We start from the raw sequence: 13,265 nt of genomic DNA on the forward strand, positions 1-13,265 counted from the left end.
GCAGTAGCACAGGACGTCTCTCCCATCCTCTCAACTTTGACCCATCCTAACCTCGGGAGCAAACATCATGTCGATGCAGTACAGGGTGGAGAGGACACTGTTGGTGCCCACCGATGCCCTGAGATCCCCCCTGTTTCCCTGCTCCTGCTTCTGGTGCCTTCCTCTGACAGTGATGTGGGAGATTTCCTTAGAGAATTTCCTCTGGCTCCTGGAGCTCTTGCAGCTTGTGTGGCGATCTAGAAGTGCCTGGGAGTTTGTTTCCCGCAGAGTGGCCCTTGTCATGGACTGGGGCACAGGAGCTGAAATTTCATTCCCCAGCTCCATGGGTCAGGCCCAGCAAGGCTAGGCCTGCACCTGATGTGGCATCTTGGCTGGTCTCCTTCTCTTTCCAGTATGCCCCCACACCTAGCTACCAGTGTCTCACAGGGGTACGAATTCCTTAATAAACCACTTGTCCGGGAATCTTTGTCTTTGGATTTGCTTCTAAGCTGGTCCCCCATGTGAAGAGGATCAGGAGGCTCTTGCAAAATATAGTGTCCAGAGAAAAGGCTGAGTGGGAATGTGTGACAGTGTCCCCAGCTCACACTTGGGAGGATCTGGATCTGCATCTTTGGATGCCCTAAATCAACAAAGCTTCAAATTTTCAGATGGTCTTTATTTCATTTCATTTATTTAAGTGGGTTTTTGATTTTTTCTTTTTTTTTTTTTGGTGGAGTTGGGGTTTGAACTCAGGGCCTCACACTTGCTACGTGGGCGCTCTAGCACTTGGGCCACTCTGTCAACATTTATTTATTTAGGTTTTTTGAGATATGGCCTTGCTATGTTGTCTATACTTGCCTGGAATTTGTAATCTTCCTACCTCAGCCTTCCAGGTGTTGGGAATATAATCCTATTTATCTATGTATTTGTCTTTTTAAAATTTTTTATTTTAATATTATTGTTGAACTGGCTGTACACTGTGACACTTACAAAAGTGCTTACAATATATCTTAGTTAAATTCACTCCCTCCATCAGTCTCCATCTCCTTTACACCTGCTCCTTCCATTCGTAGAATAGTGGGGGTTTTTCTTTGTTTGTTTGTTTGTTTGTGGTACTGGGGCTTGAACTCAGGCCTACACCTTAAGCCACTCTACTAGCCCTTTTCTGTGAAGGGTTTTTTCAAGATGGGGGTCTCACAAATTATTTGCCTGGGCTGGCTTTGAACCTCAATCCCCCTCAGCTCTGCCTCCTGAGTAGCTAGGATTACAGGCATGAGACACTGGTGCCCAGCAGAATAGTTTCAAGAGGCCTCATTTTTCTATTTTCGTACATGAGTACATGTCTACCATATTCACCTTCCTACACCCTTTCCTTGTATCCTCTCCCTTCCCACTGGTGCCAACCCACAGACAGGACCTCTTTTACCTTCCTGTCCTCTGCTTTTGAAAAAGGACATTTTTGTTTAAAATAGCTGTACAGGGGTTTTCATTATGACATTTTCTTGTACGTATTTATTATAACCCGAATTGCTTCATCTCCTCCATTTTTCTCCTTTCTGCCTTAGTCCGCTTCTTATAGTGATTTCAACAGGTTTAAAAATTCTGTATTCATTCTTGCATAAGAAGTACATCAACAATATTCACCTTTTTGCCCTCCCCCTCTCTTTAGTGACCTCCCCTTAGTATGACCTGTTATTCATTCTTGTCCTTTGTTGTGTAGGTGTCTGTTCATTAATTAATTTATTATTATATTTAAAATTTACCTATGGTAAGATTCACTTTTTGGCATACAGCTCTATGAGTTTTGAGAACTGCATGGAGTCTGCACGGAATGGTTTTATTATCTGCGGCCCCTCAATTCCCTCAGGCTGCCCCCTTGCAGCCAAGTGTCCCTTCTGCCCATCCCCTTGGCCTCCTCACCTGGGCTTCACTACCACAGTTCTACAATGAAATGACACAGTAGGAAAGCTTCTGTCTTTGGTTCTTTCAGAAAACAGATTGCCCTTGAGACTTCTCCAAGCTATTGTAAATGTCAGCTGCTTAGGCCATTTTAGTGCTGAGTTGTGTCCCTGTGTGGGGGGGCCCTACAGTTTTCTCATCTAGTCCCCATGGAGGGACATGTGGGTTGTTTCCGGCTTTTCGTGATTATAAATGAAGCTGATATGGACATTTGCATATGGGTCTTTTGTTCAGTGTAGGCGTTCATTTCTCTTAGGTAAACACCCAGGGGCAGGATTTCTGAGCAGTTTGGTAAGTGCGTGTTCAGCTTCCTAAGTTGCCAAAGTGACCTGCCCTTTGCCATTCTCACCAGTAAGTGTGAGCACCTACTACTGTTAGTTTCTTTCTTTCTTTTTTTAAAATTACATTTTAATAGATAGTTTCAGTTTTTAAATTGAGGTCAGATCAAATAGGTCATGTCACTTCTCTATTTAAACCCTCCAAAATATCATAACACACTCAGAATAAAATCCAAACCCTTAAATGGGCTACAGGACCCTTTTCCTTTTTTTCTTTTTGAAAGAGGGGGTCTCTCTATGTAGTCCAGGCTGGTCTTGAACTCTTGATCCTCCTGCCTCAACCTCCCAAATGCTGGGATAACAGGTGTGCACCACCATGCCTGACCAACTCCTACCAGCCCTTCTTGTCTCTTCTCTTCCCTTACTCCATATCGTTTCTTAGACATGCTGACGTGCCCCCATCTTGGGTGGGGCCTTCGCCCTTGCTGGCTGCCTTGTGCAGAAGCTCATTCCTGGTTTTCCTGACATTCAGGTAGCAGATCGAAACCATCTCCCCAGAGGCCCTTTTCTGGCCTCTCCAGCCAACACTGCTTGCACTGACCTCTCCCCACCCACTCCTGCCAGTCACTCTCAGTCATGCTGCCTGGTTGTATTTTCTTTCTATCTCTCATCACTGTGTGGAATTATTTTAGCTAGGCAGGTACTCTGTCACTTGAGCCCCTCTAATAGTCCTTTTGAGATAGGATCTTGTGAACTATTTGCCTGGGACTGGCTTTGAACTGTGATTCTCCTGATCTCTGCCTCCTGAATAGCTAGGATTACAGGCATGAGCCACCAGTGCCCCACTGTTTATCCAGTCTTTTGTTGATGAGATAAACCTTTGGGTTATTCCTGATTTGCAGCTATTGAATGGTGCCTCTATGAACATTTTCATGCCTATCTTTTGGCAGAGAGATACACTCGTTTCTTTTGATATGCCTGGGAATAGAGTCGCTATCATAGAGTAGGCACACATTTATCAGTGACTTTTTTCTTTTATTTGTTTGTAGTATTTTTCTTTCACTAAACTGTAAGTTCTTTGAAGGCAGGAAACAGGCCTGTCTTGTTCACCTTTACACTCCCAGTTGGTTCATAGCATAATGCTTGGCTCATCACAAATACTCAATAAGTATTTGTTGGGCTGGGGCCGTAGCTCAGTGGTATAGCACTTGCCTAGCATGCACAGGGCCTGGGTTCAATCCCCTGCACCGCCAAAAATAAATAAATATTTGTTGAATAAAATGCAAGAACAAACTTAAGCTGCTATCAGTTCAAAGTGAGTTGTGAAAAAGCCAGGACAAGTTCCAGGTCCTTCTGACTTCCCGTTCTGCCAGCTGAGCCCAGGGAGCCCAGCTGCTCAGGAAGGAGATGGGGTGGCAGGTGCCCCTTGACTTCATAGTCTCTGAAGAAACAGTGCTCCCTCTCCCTCTCTTGGCCTGTATTGTCACAGCTTGAAATATTCTTCTGATTATGAGAACATTTCCCATTATGTATGTGTCTCCAGCTCTCCCCCTTCCTGCTGTTTATGAGCTCATAAATCTAGGACCTGTCACAATCAGTGTTGCAAAGTGTATCTGAACGTAATGAAATAATTCCATGAGAAACGTGGCAGGGAGACCTTCAGAATTTTCTCCTGCCTCACCAACTATCCCTAGGGGATGGGTGTGTGTAAATCAGCACCTCCCTTAATTAAGCAAAGCATTTTAAGGAAAAAAATATATTAATTACCACTTCATGGCACAACCCCAGCCTATTACTCAAACGGCTCACGTTCCATAAACCCCGCCTGAATTTAGAACTAATTAATGCTCTTTTGGTTTGTTTATTCTTCCCGAGCAGTGTGGGATGGTCATTTTCCCCACTTTCAAAATGATGTAAGTTGTTATAAGAATTAAGAGATCAAGTTTTTTTTAAGCTGAACACGCAGGGTTTGGAGAATCTGAACATCTACATGATGCTATGAGGTGCTGGCCTGACTGAGTCCCAGATTGCTGTGTTACCTGGGCAGGAACTGGATGGCTCTGGTCTCTGTCTTGCCTGTGCATCTTGCATTCAGCTGGCCTGCCCCCAGGGGATCTGTCACATCCTGGCTTTTGGCCCCAACAGGAGGTGAGAATCCTAACGTCTTGAGCTCCCCACTGCCCTCTCCAATGTCCTTCCTACCTCTCCTTCCTGCAGCTCTGGCCTCTCCCTGCCCCTGTGAGTCTGACCCATTCTCATCTTTGATCCTTAGCTGTTGACTAAGGCTCTGCCTATTCCCAGCCCCTCCCTGGTGTCCCTCGAGTAGGCTGCCCAGGCATGGCCTTGACTCTTAGGGTGCGTGTGGAGTGGGGATCTGAGTGGTATCAATGCAGTTGGCCTTTGTAGCCCCTTCTGCTGTGAGCCCTGTTCTAGGTCCAAAGCCAAGTGCCAGTTCCTGGGGGGTAGAAAGCAAGGTCCCTGAGCCCTGCCACTCGCCTTGCATGAGTGGCTGTGCACACTGCAGGCACTCAATCAGTGCTGAGTCACCATCTGAATCTTAGTGAGAGACATGGATGACCACAAAGAACCAATAATCCAACTTTTTTTTTTAACTTATTGTTTCTGGGGACAAGGCCTTGCTATGTTGCTCAGGCTGGTTTCCAACTCCTGGGCTCAAGTGATTTTCCTGTCTCAGCCTCTTGAGTAGCTGGAACTGATCCCAGTTGTAACAGTTCAATCCTTTAAACAGTTTTAGGGTACGAGCTGCATACAATAAAATAGGTAAGTTATAAATGTACAGTTTAGAGAATCTTGGCTTTGTGTACAGCTGTGAAATCCTCACCCAGGTCAAGACAGGACAAAGATGCCATTCTGACTTCTATTCCAGGAGACTGACTTCGTGTTCTTGAATTTCATATGATTGGACTCACCCCTAGTTTTTTGTATCTGACTTCTTTTCTCATCTACTATGTCTATGAGATTCATCTTTATTGCATATCATTAATTTTTAAACATTTTTATTAGCATATAATAGTTGTACAGGGCTTTCATTGTGACATTTCCATGTATGTTCACAATGTATCTTACTTAGGTTCATCCTCACTGTCATTCTTACAGCAGTAATTCTTAAATTCTTTTTTTTTCAGACTAAAATTTTAGAAAGCGATTACTCTAGTGATTACTAGTTGTCAGATCTAGTTTGACAGTATGGTGTCCTTTTTAAAAAATAACCAAATGCTAAGATATTTGTGAGTCTAATACCATCATTATAGTGTGTACAGAAAAAGGAAGAAGAATTTAGCTCTTGAGAGCTCTCAAGTGCTTTGAAATTCAAGGGAGCAGGGGTGAGTTTGATTAGGAAGGTGTCCCTTCCTTCTCGAGTTCTTCTTGTTGCTTTAACACCCCTCCGCCTTTTTCCTGGGTTGCTAGAGGTTGAGGGTCTTTCTTCACTTATGATCATTCAATCATTCGTCATCTATCGCCCCTGGATCCTACAGGGACCCATCCTCTCTGGAAGGGTAGAGGCGAGAGTTGGGTGGCTAGGGGCTGCTGCCTCTAGGTCCTGTGTGAGAGGGTAGGAGTGATCTGCACACCTCTTTCAGGCTGACCCCCAAAGGGACATTTGCCCCCAGACCCAGGGAAAATCAATGTGCAGGGCAGGTGGGAGGGAGTCAGGCTCCACTCTCTTTCAGGCCAGACTCAGGCATTGAGGGCCCCCACAGAACCTTCAGTTTCAGCCCTCACCTGGACAGCTTCTTAGCCACTGATTCCAGGGATGCTACTGGAGACTCTGAGCGAGTAGGTCTGGGTGGGCCCAGGAGTCTGAGATATATATATATATATATATATATATATATATATATATATATACACACACACACACACACACACATTTGGTAGTACTGGGATTTGAACTTAAGGTCTTGTACTTGCTAGGTAGGGACTTTACCACTTGAGTCATATCCCCCAGCCAGAATCTGATACTTTAAAATTCTTTAAGTGATTTTCAGGGATTGGACTGGATGGAGCCAAGTGGCCTAAATTTGAATTCTAGCTCTGCTTGTTACCACTGTGACCTCAGGTAAGGGACTTCCTTCTCTTGCCCTAGTTTTCTCTTCTGTATAATGGGAATAATAATAGTGTTGGGAGAATAAAATGAGTTGATGCTTTGATGCTTATAAAGCAATTAGGAGAGTACCTGGCACAAAGTAAGCAGTCCGAATATGCTGGCTGCCATCACCATCACCATCACCACCACCATCCACAACACTGAGAACCTGAGGACCGGAGAGGGGTGTGGGCTTACCCAAAGTCACATAGCAAGTCACAGTGGTGCTGGGGCCAGAGGCCTGTATGCTCTCCTCAAGGCTGTGTTCCCTCCCCACATAGCTGACTTGCCATCCTGCCCAATGTCCCAGGCACACCCGAGGGGCAGGGAGGTGCCTACAGTCTGCAGGACAGGAGCTTATGAAGGCTTACCAAACTGGGGGTGTCAGCACTTGCCTTCCACCCACCGTAGCACCCCTCTGTCTCCCTCACCCTCTAAGGGACCAGCCAGGATCTCTTTTCCTCTTTTTGGGAATACCTGAGTCACCTTTGAATTTCTAAAGTTGGGACAAATAGCTTGTCAGCATTCTCCGATCTCACCAATTCTACCTTAGAATGTCTCTCAACCCAAGCCTTCTACCACCTGAGGCTGGATCACAGCCATGGTCATCTTGCACCTGGACCACTGCACTGCCCCTCCCTAAACTCCCTGCTATCACTTTGGCCCCTGTGCTGCCCAGAGTGATTGTTCTGAATGACAGACCACACAGGATTGCACCCTTGTTTAAAACCTTCCAAGGTAAAACTGGATCAAGAAAATGTGCTCAAGACACAATGGAGCATTATTCAGCCTTTACACATGATCTTAGCCAAAGGGCTGAGAAGTGATTATTCAGCCCTTAAAAAGATGAAAATCCCGCCATATTGGACAGCATGCATGAACCTTGTACTAAGTGAAATAAGCCAGTGACAAAAGACGAACACTGTATGATTCTGATTCCACCCTGTGAAGGGTGGAATGGATCAAACTGGAAACAGAAAGTAGAAGAGTGGTTTCCCTGGGCTAAGGAAATGGCAAGTGGTCACCAGGTGTACAGTTTCAGTTTTACAAGATGAAAAAGTTCAAGAGCTCTGATGTGCCCTAAGGTAGACAGAGTTAACATAAGGAACTGTACACTCAGATGGTAAATTTTATGTTGATGTTGTGTTTACCACCATTAAAAAACAAACCAAATACTCTCCAAGGTTCCCCACCACCTTTAGGGTGAACTCAAACTCCCTGTCTGGCCCCTCGAGGTCCTCTGCGGTGTCCTGCCTTCCTGTCATTCCCTCTGTCTACCATATTCTCCGACTGGGCCAACCTCAGCTCACACTTGCTTATAGACTAGATTTTCCCTGGCTATTTTCTGTCTGGAAAGTCTGTCCCCTCAGCATATCAGCCTTTTGGAATTCTTTGGGGTGGGTGGTGCTGGGGATGGAACCCAGGGCCTTTTGCATGCTAAGCTCAAGGTCTATCACTGAGCTACACCCTCAGCCTCACCTTTTAAAATTGCAGAACCAGCTCAAACGTCTGTTCCTCTGTAAAGGCCTCTTCTCCAAGAAGAATCAATGCCAGTTTGGTCCCCTGTGATGCTCACTACATGAAGAGTACCAAGCCAAAAAGCTTCAGGCAGCAATGTCTCAGTCAATCCTCATGATAACTCTTGATTATCCCCATTTTACAGATGTGGAACTGAGGCTCAGAGAGGGAGTGTGTCGTGCCCAAGGTCACATAGTGGGTTAATTAGCCTTTCTCGCCCCTGTGACCAAAAACCTCACAGAAACAACTTCAGAGGAGGAATAGTTTATTTTGGTTTCAGAGATGTCAGTCCATCATGGGGCGAGGTATTTGTGTGTGTGTGTGTGTGGGGAGGAGAACAAAGAAGTTCACATCATGGGAGCCAGGAAACAGAGAAAGGAAGGAGCAGAACAAGATATTTCCAAGAGCCCCCAGGAAACTACTTCCTCCAGCTAGGTTCCATCTTCTAAAGTTTCCAGAACCTCGGAAATCAAGCATTCAATCCATGAGCTGTGGGGACATTTTTTATTCAAGTCATAATACATAGCTAGTAAGTGGTGGCCCTGAGACTTAAATCTTCCTAATTCTAGAGAAAAGTTGTGGACCACTTGCCTTAGTCAGCTTTCTGTTACTATAACAAATGCCTGAAATAAATCCACTTAAAAAGAGGAAAGGTCTATTTTGGCTCACAGCTTTGGAGGTTTCAGTCTATGGCCAATTGGCCCTATTGCTTTGGGCTTGTGTCAGCACAATACATCGTGGCAGGAGTGCCTGGGGGAGGATACCCATTCACCTATCTCACAGTTGGGTGTGAAAGAAGAGGAAGAGGCTAGGGCCCCATCATCCCCTTTAGGATACATACGCAGTGGCCTAAAACCTGCTAGACCCCACCTCTTAAAGATCCCACCACCTCCCAATAGTGCCACCCTGGGGACCAAGCCCTCAACACACAGGCCTTTAAGGGACACTTACGCAAGTCACAGCACCATTCAACTTGTTTCCTCCCCACACACCCAAATTTTTGCATTGTCTATGTAATTGCTTATTTTACTGACTAATGTCTTAGTCATCCCAGGTCCTGCATGGGGCTGGGGGTTGCTCATTTTGTGGAAGTTTTGTCATGTACCCTGCAGTAAGTAAGTCACTATCTTACACTTACTCTCTAATTCCTCTACTCCTATTTTCCCTACAGGGATTGGCAGATTGGTGATTGCCAAAGAAACATTCCCAGCCGATCAATAAATAATAATGTTGGAGAATTTAAAATAAGAATCTGGATTATTAAAGTTACAAATCTTTGGTCTTTATACCTTCAATAAAACATATATCTATTAATAATGGATACTGGCTGTAGCCTGCTTAGGCTGGAAAGGGGAAAAAAATGACCAGTTGAGAGATGCTAATATTTTTTCTCTTTACCCAGCTTGGCTGCCAAGGTGCTGTTTTCCTGACAAATTGCTCGTCATTTGAAAGGTTTAAAATTTTAACACCATGAAAGGGAAATCGAAGTTGAGATGCTCAGCCTCGTGAGCCCTCAGTGAGAGATGGTTGCTTTTCAAGGCCTTCCCTCTCCTTGGACCCACTTTCTTCTGCCTTCTCTCCTTCTTCTCTGGTGGCCCCTTCTCAGGGTCACTTTTTATCTTTTTTCCCTTCCTCTTCTCTCTCCTTCCCTTCCCCTGAGTGGCCTCACCCACTGTCATGACCTCTAGTCACCATCATTGTGTGAGAGGAAGTCACTCAATAGGAAAGAAGACCAGAGAGGCAGGACCACATACTATCTGGGGCCATATTGGTCATTTAAGAATTTGGCTTTGATGCCAAGAACAATGGCATCACTGGAGGAGCAGAGGATGGCACAATTTGACTGATGCCTGGAGACATTCCTTTAGAGGCTGTGGGATGATAAGGACCTGTAATAGCTTAGATCCTAAATGTCCCTCAAAAGCTTTTCTCCAGGGTGGTACTATTAAGAAGCGGTAAAAACTTTCTTTTGGAGACTCAGTCTTTCTGTATAGCCCATACTGGTTTAGAACTGAAGATCCTCCTGTCTCTACCTTCCTAGTGCTGGGATTATAGGTGTGTATCACTGTGCCTGGGTCATGAAGTGGTAGAAACTTTGGGAGGTTTTAGATCATTGGGGGCATGTTCTTGAAAAGGACAGTGGGACCCTGCACTTTCCTCTTTGTCTGCTTCCCTTCCATGAAGCCAACAGTCTGTTCAGCCACATATTCCTTTCATGATGTCCTGTTTCATCACAGGTCCATCAACAGGGCCAAACAACCATGGACGAAAACCTTGAAAACTATCCAAAATAAACTTTCCTCTTTTTTTTGTGGTACTGAAGTTTGAACTTAGGACCTTGTACTTGGTTAGGAGAGTGCTCTACCACTTAAGCCACACCCTCACCCTTTTATACTTATTTTTTTGGATAGAGTCTCAAGCTTTTTGTCTGGGCCTGCAATACTCCTGCTTATGCCTCCTGCCTAGCTGAGATTACAAATATGAACCACCATACCTAGTTTGTTTGTTGAGATGGGGGTCTTGCTAACTTTTTGCCTGGGATGGCCTTGAACCACCATCCTCCTAATCTCTGCCTCCCAAATAATACACTTTCCTCTTAAGTTGATAAGGCAGATATTTTGTTATACTAAGGGAAAGCTGATGAATACAGGAGGAAGCAGGAAAGCCAGCTAGAAGAATATTAATGCAGGCAAGAGATGCTGGTAGTTTAGAATAGAGTGAATACAGTGAGGAGCTGAGGTCGGATATAGGAGATAGTTGAAAGATAGAGGTGACAGAATTTGTTGACAGATTGGAATGGGGTGTGAAAAAGAAAGGGGGTGGATCAAGGATGTCTCTAAGCCTTAAGGCCTGAACAAGTAAAAGCTGAGTGTTTTCATTCCCTGAGAGAAGGAAGAGCTTTAATAAGGAGACTTGGATGTATGCAGTTTGAGATGTGGATCTCTAGGAAGAAGGTTGTTGGGTATCTAAGAAGAGGTATGAAACTGACAGTGGACATATGGCTCGGAGTCCAGGGTGGTCCAGGGTGAAGGTATAGATTTGGTACCATCATCAAAGAGATGGTATTTAGAGTCCTAAGGTTAAAAGACTGCCGACGGAGACAGTATGACGGATGAAAATGTGGAAAAGGACTGGATCCCATGTCTAGGGCTGGGGGAGGTGAGGAGAAACAACAAAGAAGACTGAGAAGTGGCCTTGGAGATGGGAGCAAAACTGCGAGGGCAAAGGATCCTAGAAGCCAAACAGAGAAAATTTTAAGGAGGAAAGAGTGATTATTAATGTCAAGTGTTGCTGCTGGGTAATTGAGTGAGGACAGGTTGGTTGGCCATTGGATTTAGCAACATGGAGGTCATCGGTGACCTTGACAAGGGCATTTAATGGAGCTTTGGGTCTCCCAATGGTGAAATCAAAAAGGAAAACCCGTAGCTGTGATTAAAGAAAGAAACCTACTAATTGTTCAAAATATCCCAACTCAATCTGGGAATCTATTGTGTGCATGGCATAATATAATGAGCATTGTCCACCCCAGTGACGTAGCAGAAACACGAGGCCAACAGTACGCACCCAGGACACAGATGGTCCTATGGGAAGCATATCATGAAAAAGATTGTTTTTTATTAAGTGTTCATCATACCATTAATGGATGGCAGGTTCCATCCAATTTGAGACCGGACAATGTCTCCTAGAGAAGCCACAGCAGCCAGGGGCCACTTTCAAGGAAACCAAGAGTTAGTGACCTATGTGGAGTGCCACAGAGCTGCCCTGTTGCACAATTCCAGGAGACATCATCCACATATTGGTTTATATGAAATGTACACCCTGGAGTTTGGAAGAATCCAAACCACACTACTATAGGAAGCAGGCCTGGTGTGACAGAGACAGCTAAAGGCACTTCCAGAATTCTACAAAAGTGAAAACTGGCTTCCGTCAGAGTGTTCCTGAAGCACTATTACCAGAAGAAGGGTGAGAGAATGCTGGGAGACTAAAGGGCAGATGTTCACCGCCTACCATGAAGGACAAATTCCAGATGGAAATGAGGCACGAGTTCTCTTTATTCTTATATTCCCCAAACTTCCAAAGGAATTTTACTGTGTTTCCCTCTGTCATCAAATCTGTGACTTGTTTTAAGCAAGTGGGAAGGGGATGCACTGTATAGCCTCTACCTGCCTCTCTTCCTTCTCCAAAATTTCATCCTTTCCCTACTAGGGTTGGGGGGTTTCCTCCAGTCATTACAGGAGAGGGGTTGGAAAGTTTAATTAGAATAAGCCTAAACTGCTTAGCTTACAGAGGTATGAAGAAAAATGGAAGTTGAATCTCTCTCATACTATACCCCCTCCAGGTATAGTGATTCAGTTTGGGGGTAGCTCTGTCCTATATGGTTGTTTGGGTATTGTACACCTTGTCATCTGTTTCCTTGTGTCTTTCATGGTGTTCTCATGGTCATTGTCACAGATTGACCTCAGAGAAGGAAGAAGAGCAGCAAGGCAGAGGTTATACCGATCTCTTTTGTTAACAGGCCACTGTGGTATCAACTTAGCCATGTGACCATAGTACCCACAAAGAAGGCTGGGATATGTTGTCTCTATTTGAGGAACTAGCATGGACCTGGTTAAAACTCTGTTCCTATGCATAAGGCCCTGAGTTCAAACCCCAATTCCACCAAAAACAAAAAAAAATATTCCTATGGAAGAAAGGGGGAGTGGGATTAAGTGGGTACAGCTATCTCTCAGTATCTGCAGAGGATTGGTCCCAGGACTCCAATGATGCCTAAGTTTCTTCTATAAAATGGCATCATATTTACACGTAACCTATGCATCTTCCCACATGCTTTAAATCAGTTTTAGGTTATTTAGAATACCTAATTACAAAACAAATGCTTTGGGAGTTGTTAAGTTGTATTGTTTGGGGAATAATGCTAAGGAAAAAAAAGTCTATACATGTTCAGAACAGACATAATTTTTTTCAAGTATTTTTGATCCACAGTTGGTTGAGTCCCAGGATGCAGAAGGCCAACTATTAGGCAAAACCTGGTTCTGTTCTCAGCTCTTTTCCGGTCTTGACATTTTGAAGGCTCTTTCCTCGGGCCCTTTTCTGACATTTTGATCCAGGTACAAATGACATCCCTGTGTATCCATCCCAGTCCAAACAGGGAGGATCACAGATTAAAGGTATAAGGAGGAAAGATATGGGTCAACTGTATGTGTCAAGGGCTGGCTGAATGGCCAACTATGCCTGGGGAGTTGGGAAAGAGGAAGTGCCATGGAGGTGAGTTTTGATAGTGTGAACAGGGATTGTCAGAGGGGACCTCAGGTGGACTGAGGTCTGAAGTACCCACTGGAAATGGCAGGCACAAATTCTAACATGTGCTTTCACTTTTAAAAAACAACCTTTTTCTGGTTTTTGTAGCTATGTTTTTCTTCTTC

The sequence above is a fragment of the Castor canadensis genome, chromosome 5 (assembly GCF_047511655.1).
Source record: "Castor canadensis chromosome 5, mCasCan1.hap1v2, whole genome shotgun sequence".
NCBI classification, from domain to species: Eukaryota; Metazoa; Chordata; class Mammalia; order Rodentia; family Castoridae; genus Castor; species Castor canadensis.